Raw genomic sequence first — 13,357 nt, 5'->3', positions numbered from 1 at the left:
AAAATTTTGTCATCCATAAATCTTCATTTTATCCCTAATGGGGAGCTTTCCCTGAGGGAAAGCTCCCTATTAGGGATAAAATGAAGCTCCCTACCTACCTTTGGATCCTTTCACATCTTTGTCACCCTAAGAAACAAGAAACAGGGGGTGACCAAACCTATGCACAATCTAAGCTGAGTAGTCCACATTTGGATTATTTGTGCTAAGATTTGACATAGATTTGAAGGGAAAGAACATTAGAAGGCAGAAACTGGAATTTAGGTGCAATAAATGATGAGATAATTATCCACAACAGCATGTGATGGAGTGAAATTGAATTTGAGAGTGCTGAGTATGATATATCACAGGATTTGTCTATAACCAAATATTCTCTTTGCATCTGACCAGGCAGAGTAATCATGCAGTTTTGATCCAAGGGGTGACTAAATTTGTGTAATTTTCAATTAAGAAGGGACATATGCAGAGCTACACAGCCAGTGATGATGATGACAAATTTAAGAAACAGCTTGGAGAGAAGAAACACCATGGCATAAAAAACTATAAGAGAAGGATTTTAACAATGTGTAGAAAGTGGTCAACGCATATTTAAAGAGAATCATTATTGGACTACATACCCAACATTAAGAGGATTAAATAAGGTGAGATATTTCCTACTGAGTGTTCCAGGCAAGATTTATGCCAGTATACTTGAGAAACAGTCGAGAACAATTGTGGAAGAAAAGCTTGGTGAAGAACAAGCTGGATTCAGGCCTAATAGAGGCTGTCAAGATCAGAGCTTCACTTTACGGCAAGTAGTTGAGAAAGCATGGGAATATAACAAAGATCTGTATTTAAGTTTTGTCGATCTGGAAAAGGCGTACGAGAAGGTGCCAAGAGAGAAGCTATTCAATGCACTACAGTTATATGGTGTCAATGGACATTATATCAAGCAATACTTAGTCTTTATTTGAGTTATAAGTCAGCAGTTAGAATTGAAGGAAGTACAGGAAGATGGTTTAATGTTAAATCTGGTGTGAGACAAGGATGTACATTATCCCCTCTGTTATTCATTATCTATATGAGTCACATTATGAAGGAAAGTGGTATTAAACATCACATCAGAATTGGAGATGTTAATGTCAGCTCTTTGCTTTATGCGGATGATGTTATACTTCTAAATAAATCCGCTACAAGTTTGCAAGATTTCCTGACTAAATTGAATAACTGTTGTAATAGATATGGTATGAAGATCAGCAATAAAAAGACAAAGACAATGAAAATAGGCAGAATCATTGAAAATGTCAACTGTGTTGTGAACGGGAAACCTGTGGAACAAGTAAAATATTTCAGCTACTTAGGCACGATTCTTAGTGAAGATGGTAAATTAAATATGGAAATAGATAACAGAATCAACAAAGCTGGTATGGTAGGAAGTCAATTGAATAAATTCATATGGAATAAGAGAGATAATAGTCGGAACACCAAATTAGCTGTATACAAGACAGTGTTCAAACCAGTTTTAACTTATGGATCTGAGAGCTGGGTCAGCAGTAAAACACTTGACCAAAGACTAGAGACCGCAGATATGAGAGTCCTGAGAAAGATTAGAGGCGTGAACAGATGGCATCAATAGCAACATCATATTAAAAACGAGGATATTAGGAAAGAACTTGACATTGTCAGCATCCAGGAATGCGTTAGCAGAGGTAATCTCAGGTGGTATGGTCACTTGAATAGAATGGGCGAGGAAAGATTAGCAAAACGAGTGTTCTCTGCCAGGTTGGCAGGAAAACAACCCAGAGGAGGACCAAGATATAGGTGGATTGATATGGTACAAAGTGCCTTAGACGATAGAAATATAAGATCTGATAATGTTGGAGTCTTGACAAGTAACTGACTGATTGGAAGAAAATTGTAGATAGGAAGTTAGTAATGATGTAAATTTTTCACGTAGTACTATCATATCCTGTATACCCCTTGAGGGTACATGTCAGGAATTTGATGATGATGATGAAATAAGGTGAGAATTAATGAATGAATAACAACATTAAGTAGAAGCTACAAGTAAAGAAAATGCTATAGAGGAATTATAAGGAGAAATATAATCAACATGCTCATGAACAGCTCATGATCTAGTCCTGAGATTCTTGATCTCTTATTCTGTCATGATCACTTGTTCATACAATACTTATTATACCTCTCCTTGAACTCATTTATGACAAAGTATGCTCATGAGAGACTCTGGAAACCATAACACTAATTCACCACTCTCCTTTTTTGGATGAATGAAATGAGAGTTTTTTTACTTTCCAAGTGAAAAATCTAGTCCTCAGACTCTTAATCTCTTATTCTGTCAGGATCACTTGTTCTGTCATTTACTAAAAAATTTCCTCTGTATCAGTCCTGTAAAATTCTTTAAGCAATTATATATCTCTATCGTATTCCCTCCTTTTCACCTATCAGCCAACTTCTGAAACTTACAGATCTTCAATCTATCCTTATAAGAAGCATTCCAGAGACCATTCACCATCTTGGTCACACTCACTTTTGCATCTTCTCCCCATTTACCTTATCCTCAAGAAAATTCAGTTGACTAGATCTGGGCACTATCAATTAGATGTGGCCACCTCAAAACCTTATGAAGAGAAATAATAACTTCCTTATATTTAAAATGATTAAATATGCATAAAAATAATTAAATATGAATACCTTTTCAAAAAAGTTATGAAGCCCTTTTACATTCCTTTCTTTTAGTGTTGCACGGTGATCAGCATTCATTTTAGAAATTATGGACTTTGCAACCTTGCTATAAATAGCTATTTTAATTTCCCAGCAATTTGACCTTCATATTAAGGTCATCATCTGGAGCATAAACAAGGACAAGCTGAGCTACATTTCACACAGTAAGCTAAAGAAACAATGATTTGATCACTGGTTATTCTACTGGCATGACCTCTAGTGAAAAAAAAAATACAGATAAAATTACAAATTAATTAATTATTTAGAAACTACATCAAATCTAAATTCTATTTAAGATAACATGAGAGAAACATTCTTTCTTATAGAAATTGTTTTCTTACAGTAACAATGATGTCCTATTTTCAACATTACAATTGTCATATTAGATTTAGGATTCTGGATTATCTAGAGTCCTGTTTATAGTTAACTCTTAGGGAGAAAGTTCTGTGGGTAGAATATGTCTTCCATATGCTTGGGATTTTGAGACCATCATTATTGTTCAGATTGGGGTGGTTACATTGTCTTAACTTGAATCAGAACGACTATCTCTCTCTCTCTCTCTCTCTCCCCCCCCCCTCTAAAAGTTTGGGAGATTCTCAATTCATGCAAATATCAAAAATAGTTTTATATTATTTTTTATATTATTTATTAATATTAATTTCTAGCATGCAGCAATTATTTGTAATTGGTAAATAAACTGATTGTTGTATGTATTCCTTGTATTCGTGTTCTTAGATTTGCTTGTTGTTTCTACACATTGATGTTGTACTATTATTTTCAGTACAAAATATTCTGTCCTTTCATTAAAGTTAGTACTGTGATTATTGTGTAATTTTGTTGTTTTAATAACTTCTTTATTTCTGCTTATTAGTGTATTCTTCAATGACCAAGTAATCCTCTGAGCTACCATGACAACATTTGCAATATGCCGCTGAAATTTAACTCTCCCACCCCAAAGATCAATTTTCTGAAGATCCATTCCATTAATGTAGCACAATATTTTCATCCTGAAGTACATAACCTTTCATTTTTCTCACATTAAACTGGTAACCATTATCCTGCTCAAACTGTCACTCTACTTAACCTCTCTACCAGCCATGGTGGATGAAATAGTGAGACCAAATGCACTTCTTATCCATGTTATTCAATGGGTGTTACAGAATCATATTCAGATTTTTCTGGACATATGTAGATGTCATGGCCTGTTGGGGTGTTAAATCATTCTGTAAGATCTCTGTATCCATGATTAACTATTACGCTACTAATTTTGTATCCTCACCAAAAAATATATTATTTCCCTTCAGATTATTTCCTGTGTCATTAATGAACAAATTAAATATCAGTAGTCCAAGTACAGAGCTTTGTCCCATACTGCTAGTTACCTATCTTCTCCAGGATTCTGCTTCTCCTCCATCTACTATTCTTTATCTGTCCATTAGCTACTTTCCTACCCATATCAGCAACTAACATCCCCAATTGCTCCAATTTATGTAAGAGAGTTCAAATTTTGCCTTTGCAAAATCCATTGATATCACTGTAGATATTCCATTTATCAAAGGGAACTGTTGCTCCATCATTAAAAAAAAAATGAGTAAAACACTAAGGCATGATCTACATTTTAAATAGTTATGCTGTTTATCCCCTCCCCCTCCAAATTATCATATTCCTATCCACCCATTCTTAAATTTTGTTTCTGATCAACTTTGTTAATCTCAAATACCTTTACCACCTCTCTAGATACTGATCAGACTATGATTCACTACCTCTGTCTTGGAGCCTCCCTGGATCCTCCATCCAATCACTTGGAACCTTACTAGAGCTGAGACTTAAATGAAATAGCCTAGTCAGAGATACTGCCAGTTCCTTTGTATATTCTCATAATAATGCATAAGCTGATATCCCACCTAACCATGTAACCATATTTACATTAAAATTCTGTCATATTCTGAGCACCTCCAACTTATGTACTTCTTGTGCTATATTATTTCCTATCAATCATTACTTCCCCTGGATGACAAACCCTCACAAATTGGTTACTCAGAACCTTTACTTCTGTCATCTTCCTACCATCAGCACATATATTTTCCTTCCACAGTCATTCTTCCTCTTACTTATCGTATAGTGAAATAACTCTTTAAGGTATCCTATGGTCTGTTCAGCTAATTTCATCTTGTTTTCCGATTTTGCTTTCCTTATCATGCTAGTATTCCTTCTTAATGACCAGCATGATAGTTTGTGAGTGAACTTGCCAGTTGAAGTTTTCCTTATATACCTCCACTGCAGTTTGATTACTTCTTTATCACCTTCAAACACTGCTAATATCCTTCTCTTGCAGATTCATGTCATGGCACTGCTTCATGCTGCCTCCTAAGCATGTCACAATCACTTGCCCTATTGTTCTGTGTGTACCCACTTCACTGAAAATTCCATGTTTATCAACCTCCTAAGTCAAAACAGCATGATGACTCCCCATTTGGAGGCACTTAGGTTACCTTAGTTAAAGATAATTCTTTCTCTTTAACTAAGTAACTGCGATATCTGAGTAACTCCATTACATGTTAAGATATTTATGATATTATGCGATCCCAATCTGAATGTGAGCCTGGGATTAGATGGAATATTGGCCTGTGTATTATGAGAAGGTGCAATAAAATTAAAAGTACTTCTAACCAGGCACATTAATTTAAATGTCAGCACTGGTCCAAGGAAGTGGGAAGAGAGCATAAGAATTGTTTTATGTAAAGGATTCTCCACAGTAGGGGTATAAAATTATAGATTGATTAATATCTCAGATAGTGGTGGTTGAGTTATTTAAATGTTGGTTAAGGTCCAACAGTATCGTATTGCTAGACTTTGCAAAAGCATTTGATGGGATACCAGATGTATATTTATTGCATACATTTTAGCAAATTGGGATGGATATGAAGCTTGTGACATCACAAAGATGTTCATAGCAGAAGAGAATTATGAAGAAGATAAGTGGTCTGGCAGAGCTCTGTACTTCACTGCTATGTAATATGTACATGAGTGATGCTGGAGATGAGGGGCAGAATATTCTGTTGTTTACTTACAGTGCAAAACTGAGGAAGGCATAGTAAATAAAGAGATGGGCTGTTCTTCCAGCATGATTTGAATACTCCCTAACATTTTGATCAGAGGATAATGACTGTTTCTCTATCCTTACACATATGGCCATATATAAGGTTGGGACTGATGAGGTTAGAGATTTTCTGGTGATGGTATACTGGTGTTTATGCTCAGGAGCCATATTACAAAGGTGAAGAAATTAGCAAAAGTCACTTGGATGTTAAAACACACTGACATGTACTGATAAGAAAATTACAGAAGTGATTGTCCATCTTTATGGATTTGATATTTTTACATTTTGATTTTCTCACTTGAGATTGCTGTGGATAAGAAAGTGTTGGAGATAGCCCAGAGGTTGGTCACCAGAACACTGACAGGTCTGTGGAATTTTCCAATAAAAATAGATTGAAGGCTTATGGGTTAAAAATTTTCACTGATAGGTAGAAAAGACAGAAATGATAAAAGGTTTTATAGGATAGATGTAGAAGAATTTTTAAGCATAACAGGAGTGAAAATAAGGCATCAACCCTAGAAGCTGAATAAGAATGTGTATAGCAAGAATGTAATAATAGATAGATTTTTTTTGGCTTGATGAGCGAAAGAGAGTTGAATAGGTCAGAATATTTTTGCTCGTGGAGTCGAGGAGATTGCAAAAGTGAAATAGATTATCAGAATAATCATTCTGCTTGTTCAGTAGTGTGTGTTATTAGTTATTTTGTTTAAGGAGACATTTTTATGTATGAATATTGGCTAATATGAGCCTCCATGATTTGTATTTAGATTTAAACTCATAATAATAATAATGCCAGTGATTTTTGGCCAAGTTGAATTAACTCATATCAAAAAGAGAGAGAGAGAGAGAGATTTTTTTGATTATTTTATATTGATCCCACATGTAAGAGACCTATAAACACATCATTGCCTTGTATATGAGAACTGAGATAGAAGTGTATTGATGATTTTTTGTTTTGTTTTTTTGAAAAGCTGCAGCTGATGTTTCTGGCAATAGTAGGTATGAACAGTTCTGTCTTCTTTCTTCCACATTTGTAGTTTTTCTGAGGTCTCAAATGTGATTTCAACTTTTAAATCATTATAAGATGAAGGATATCAGATTTGAGATTTCAGAAAAACTACACTCAGCAGTTTCTAGCATTCCATTCTCACTCTTCTAAATGGGCCACTCACCCATCCATACCACACCTTCCTTCTAATGACAACAATTTTCACTCAGCACTTCTATTGTCTCACTGAACAACAAATTCTTTGGACATCTGACTCCAGATCCATTCATTTTTTTTATTTCTTTCAGTATCTCTTTCATGCCATACTTGTTCCCTTTCTAATCATTCATGCCTACCAAAACTATCAACTCCTTTAATTTTATTAGGTGGAGTGGTGATTAAGATACTGGAAAAGTTGGTAAAAGACAGAATTCGAGAATGGGTGGACAGGAATATGATATTCTTTGGAGGCAGCATGGTTTTATGAAGAGGAGATCTTGTTTTAGTTAATTTGCTTGCTTTTTTTTTTTTTTTTATAATAAACTGATGGTTGCCTTTGGTAAAGGAAATAGCACCACAGCGACACTGATGGAATTTGCAAAGGCTTTTTAAGAGGATACTAAATGGATCTATGTTACAGAAATTGCACAAAATAGGGTTAGATATGAATCTGATAATATAGATAAGAGAATGGCTGATGAACAGACGTCAAAGATTAGTATATGGGTGAGTTGAATTCAGGAGATTCAGTATACTAGTGGTGTATACTGCAAGGCTCTGCTTGTGCCAATATTATTTAATTTGAACATCAGTGGTAGAGGAAATGACATAAGAAGACATATCCAGTTCTTTGCTGAGGATGCAAATCTGGGAAAAGTGATAGTTAATGAAGAGTATTTAAAGAATTTTGTAGGATGACTTAAATAGGTTGCATGAATAGTGGCTGCTAGTTTAATGTGGCAAAGTGTAAGGTTATGCACTTTGGGTAGAAGAGATTACAAGCCTCATACTAGATTGATGGAATCAATGTAGTATGAGGCTTGTAATACAGGAAATACAGGAAATTGATGAGTCCAGGTATTTGGGAATGACAGTGGACATCTCATCAAATTACTTCTGTTGAACAACACAATCTGGGATACATAGAATATTATTCTGCTTTAAAAGGCTTTGATAAGGCCACATCTGGATTACTGTGCAGTAATCCAGATGTGGTCATTTGAATTCCTTGGGGATGAGGAAATTATTAAATAGTAGAGTGAATTGAGACAAGTGACCAAGATTGTAACAGGTCTAGAATGCTTCCTATGAGGATAGATTGAAATTCTGTGGATAATAATATAAATACCTAGTCTAGCCAAAACACTGTTACAACAACCTTTAATCTATCAGTAAATCATATACAGCTTTCAGCATATACAAACTATATCTATAACATGCATATAGCAGCACTCAATGTTCAAAACATCCCCTTTTGTCTTCACAAATGCCTGAAGTCTGTGAGGCCTCATATCAATGGTGGCATGCACAACATCCAATGGAAAAGCTGCCATTTTTCACTCCAAATCCATCTTCAGGCTAGCAATGCTGGGGGGTCATTTCTTGCAAGCTTCTCTCTCTCTCTCTCTCTCTCTAGCTTTGACCACAATTTGAAGTCCAGTGGATTCAGATTGGGACTTCCAGATGGCCAATCAGATGGTGATATGTGGTCGAGCACATTCACCTCCAAACACTTTTATGTGGTCCTTGCCTTGAGTGCAGGGCCAAGTACAGAGTTGGAAGGTTCACTGCCTACTGTGAAACAAGGTATTGATATGTCACCCCCCCCCACACACACACCAAATATTACTGATGACACAGGGTGATGACCTCTCTGAATCCTGGGTGTTATGGCATGTGCTGTGTGTCCATCCGGAGCATATATCCAATAGTTTTGGCAGTTGAACAACTCTTCAGTGAAAATATTCTCATCTGTGAAGAGGATATCCCTGTGTCTGTTGTTTGTGTACTGCTGGATGGATTTTTGCCTTTGATTTTATCATCCTCTGCTGCATAAGTTTTGTTGTTAGTAAGTGACAATAGGTCAGTAAGAATGACAATAGGCTCTCACCCCCAGGTATTCTCTGTGAAATTTCATCTCTTTTACGACATCACTTTCTGTGTTCTCACAGGTATGGGGGAGGCATGCTTTCACAGTCCTCACATGCTGTTGCATTTTGACGCAGTGTGGTTAGCTTGTTCTTTGGTTTCCAGATATGTCTTCTTTACCATTATAATGGTTAATAGTCCAATATATGAGCATCCTTCTGATCTTAAGTATTTTTAGCATATTGAAAATAACTGGTGGCTGCATTCTAACCTGAAGTACTATTACAGCTATGTGGTTCTCATAATTTCTCCACTGCATGTTAACCCATACAGTTAGACAACTGTCTCTATCTTTTGATAAACATGCAAATGTTGGCTGCACACAGTGTCATTAATGGAACTGGGCTTGTTCAATTCTGTGAGCAGTGCAGGGGTTTGTGGAAGTTTAAGAATATTTATGGCAAGCTTGTGTATAATGAGTGAAGTTGAAGCTTTAATATTTAAATAAGTGCAAGGTGTTGCATTTTCAGGTGCTGAAATATAATCTCATCCACTTCCCACTGTACTGCAGGAAGTGGCTGAGATTCCAGATCTGGGAGTGATGTTGACAGTAGACTGTAATTTAGAAGGAATATTGCAAATGTTGCAAAGACTGTGCACATCATAGTGCTGCTTTGATAAGGAGGTGGTTGCGCCACTGCATAAAGTACTGCTCAGACCACACTGACTGTTGAGCTCAGAAGGTTGGTCGATTGGTAGAGCCTCTGCTACTAATGTCTCGAAAAAAGTTAAGTAAGTTTGAGTGTGGTTAGCAGTTGGAAGGGGATCAATCGTTCGATGCTGTTGGCACACTCTCCCTTGATGAGTCTTTGGACTCTCTCCACCGAAGACTCGTCGAGGTGATCTAATAATAATAATAATAATTTGGTCACCTGGTGTTCATTGTGATGTGAAAACCTTGGAGAGGATCCAGAGACAAGTGACTGTTTGGCTGTGTAGAGAGGTTGGAGGAATTTGGATTGCATATTTTGGTGGAGAGAAGGAAATAAGAAGGATTAATCCAGAAGGGATTATAAAAAGAGTAGAAGGCAAGAGAGAGAGAGAGAGAGAGAGAGATGTGACCATCCCTCGAAGTTATGTAAGAGTGTGGTGAAAGAGGAGTGTGAGGAGTAGATTTTTTAGGTGGAGAATTGTAGATGAATCAACACATTACTGGAATATGTTGTTATTGCAGGGAGTGTTAAGGATTTTATGATTCAGTATGATAAATATGTTGTCAGTTGAATGAATCTCCCATGATGAGTCTGCTGACTCCATGGAGGATGTGATGATAATAATAATATTGCATTCTAACAGCATTACTAACATTAATCTTCTCACTCTCTTCAATTAAACATGATTTTTTTGCTGTCTCATCAAGTGCACCACTCATTTTGGAATTGCTGTATTATATGATGTCCTTGCTATTGCTCTCATGCTGTTTCCTATTCTACTTTCTTTTTCAATCATGGCTTTCTTTTTTTTTCTCTTCTCTGCTACACTACTTGCTATACCTTTCTGCAGTCATAATCTTTATAGCAAGGTTTTTGGATTAACCTCATTCCATCCATGGTATTAAAGTGCATTATAATATTTGAGGTGTTGGTTTGGTTTTGAATTGCAGCCAAACCATTAGAGCTATGAAGCTAGCATATTATGCCTGTTAATTGTATATGTTATTCTGGCTAGCATGTTTATTCCACAAGATGAAAAAAAAACTAAAGTTTTTTAGAGGAAACCCTGCTACTTCTGTACATGAATCCTAGATGGGATTCAAACTCAGATTTGAAAGTGTATGCCATACAGTTTTGATTAAAATAAAGATCATATTTTGTTATTGCCAATTTTACAAACAATTTAAAAAGAGATAGTTAGCCAAACTTAACTGCAGAGATATTGTGAATGTGTCAGTGTAAATATTGTAACAAATTGGGGTCTAAGTATAGACAAAGTAATAGTTTCTGTATATTATGTATACTGAAAAAGTAATAATTTCTGTATATTATGTGCAACTTGCCTCCATTTCATTCAAGTAGCTTTTATTATTTTGATACTTCTTATGTTTATGCTAAGCAATAAATATTCTTTCACAAAACATGCCTCATTAAGAAAGATTAGAAAATTGATCTGTAACAGAATGACTGTTTATCATTATTGATTTAGTAGTGCTGAATAAATAAATGAAAAGACTAAAACTGAAAATTGATATATTACTATGGTATATTATTTCAACTTAATTTCAATTGTCAGTGAATATTTCAAGTAGTCATTTTTGGAAAAGATTACTGCACCACATTGAGAAGTGTTGAAAGGATAAACTGTTGAAAGAATACACATTCTAAAATAATGGCATTGCTAAGAGCTAAAAACAAGAACAAACATATTTAGCATTAGTATGTTGCCTGTGCATATAGTTTGTGCAAAAAGGGTCTTCCTTTTTACATGATTTCCTTTTTATATACAGCACCATACCCCACTACATATAACTTTTACTGTATATATGATTTTTTTTTAAATTTAGATAGAATTTTTAATTTATATCAAGTAATAAATAATATGTTCTGTGTCAGTGTTTTGCAAAGAAACTTGGCCATGTCAGGGCAGGGAGCGCAAATTGATGGCCAAGAAACAACTTCATTCACACTATTTCCAGCACAACACAATGCATGTTATTGTCATCATTGCTTGTGATTGTCTCCTTGATATTTATTCATGAATAAATAAATAAATAATTATTAATATTAGTAATATTTATTCTTGAATAAATACATTATTATTGTTGTCTTTATTAACAGACCAACAGATTCATTGGGGATGTCTCGCACAATCATAACACATGATTGTGTGAGATACACATGACATTGTATATCTTACACAATGACATCATGTCACATCATGACATAGACACACATGACAGTGTGTGTATCACACTGAACCATAACTCTTTCATATTCCTGGTGTTACACTTTCTAATGCAGTATTTCTCAAAGTTTCTGGCTGTTGCCCACTTGGACTATACATATTATTCAGCACTCTCTAGGCCCCATACCTCACTCTTTACCAGTAGGTCATGTTTTACCACCTAGATGAGCCTTCATATGTTGTCTTCAAGTGCAAAATTATGGAATAGTTGGCATAATATTTTTCAATGAAAAATAGGATAAAGTTTCTCCACTTTGGCTGGCAATACAGTGGGTGACTTTATGTACCACTATATGTATTGTGTGTTGAGATATACTGCGTGTGGCAAATTATTATGCATATTGTTATGATAAAAATAAACGAATTATGCAAGAGAAATTTTTAATTGTTAGATTTTTAATATATTGTATTCTAAATTGAATCTGGAAATTTATAAACTAAGATTAAAAAAAAAATTATTTACTACCAAATTTCTCTTGTGGGCCCACCAAGAAAACCATATCACCTACTGGGCTGCAGACCACACTTTGAGAAACACTGTTCTAATGCATTGCACTAACCCATCTCTTTCCATGTTAAAAATCTATTCCTCACACCCTTTTTCACACACTCCATAACTTTAAGGGATGAAATATGGCCTCTTATTTTCTTCTTCTTCCTATAATCCATATTTTATTAATCCTGAAAATCCCCTCACCAACTTAATCTACAATGTTGAAAGTTTATTTTTCACTTGGTTAGACTATAATAAATTTAGTTTAATCCTATATGATGGGTAGTGGCCCTTCCCTTAATGCATAACATTAGACATATCTGCAAGAGATGTGTTTTGCATTATGGGAGATACTGAGATAGGAGTGATGTTAGCTTGCTCCACCTTTGCAACGAGTTTCCCAGTGTTGTACCACCTTACCCCAGTCCTGAAGATACTTTCAGGTGCAAACTTTGTTTGCTCACACTTGGATAAAGGATTAAACTAAATTTATTATTAATCTACAATGTCATCACTTTTCTACATATTCACTGAACTTTTCTCAGTTTACATTTTAGTGACTTCTTACTAGGAATGTGCTAAACCATGATTTTGTAAAATAACTGAATACCAAATATTTGGTTTGAAATTTACCTGAAGAAGCAAATATTCAGCTGAAGCATGCTGAATTAAATTTCATAAACAAATGTTTTGGAAAAAAAAATGCAATGATTAAAAGCTGATAAAAAAAATCGTAATTACGTGTATATTTTTTTTTTTGTTCAAAACATTTGTTTATAAATAACTCAAAATGTTTAAAATTTAATTCAGAATGTTTTGGCCAAATATTTGGTGCATCATCCAAATTGCAGAATGAAGAAAGTTTGAAAAATATGTATAATATTACTTTACCTAATAATATAATCACATGAAAATATGAAAATAAAAAGAATCATCTTATTTCATAACTGAAACTATGTATGGAAACTCGGAAAGTTTCGAAAAAAGACCAGAGAGCTTATGGAAATAC

General features: G+C 34.9%; 1 protein-coding gene across 1 annotated transcript in view; it reads left to right on the top strand.

The window, feature by feature from the left end:
• The window catches only part of LOC150094613 (diacylglycerol kinase theta-like), a 570,433-nt gene that overhangs the window by 73,600 nt on the left and 483,476 nt on the right, over positions 1-13,357 (top strand). The window lies entirely within an intron of this gene.

Source organism: Typopeltis vanoorti, chromosome 21, assembly GCF_054136105.1.
Source record: "Typopeltis vanoorti isolate ZY-2024b chromosome 21, IOZ_Tvanoo_1.0, whole genome shotgun sequence".
In the NCBI taxonomy this organism is placed as follows: Eukaryota; Metazoa; Arthropoda; class Arachnida; order Uropygi; family Thelyphonidae; genus Typopeltis; species Typopeltis vanoorti.
Note: the sequence above shows the minus strand (reverse complement) of the source record. Positions and strands in the feature narration are given on the sequence as shown.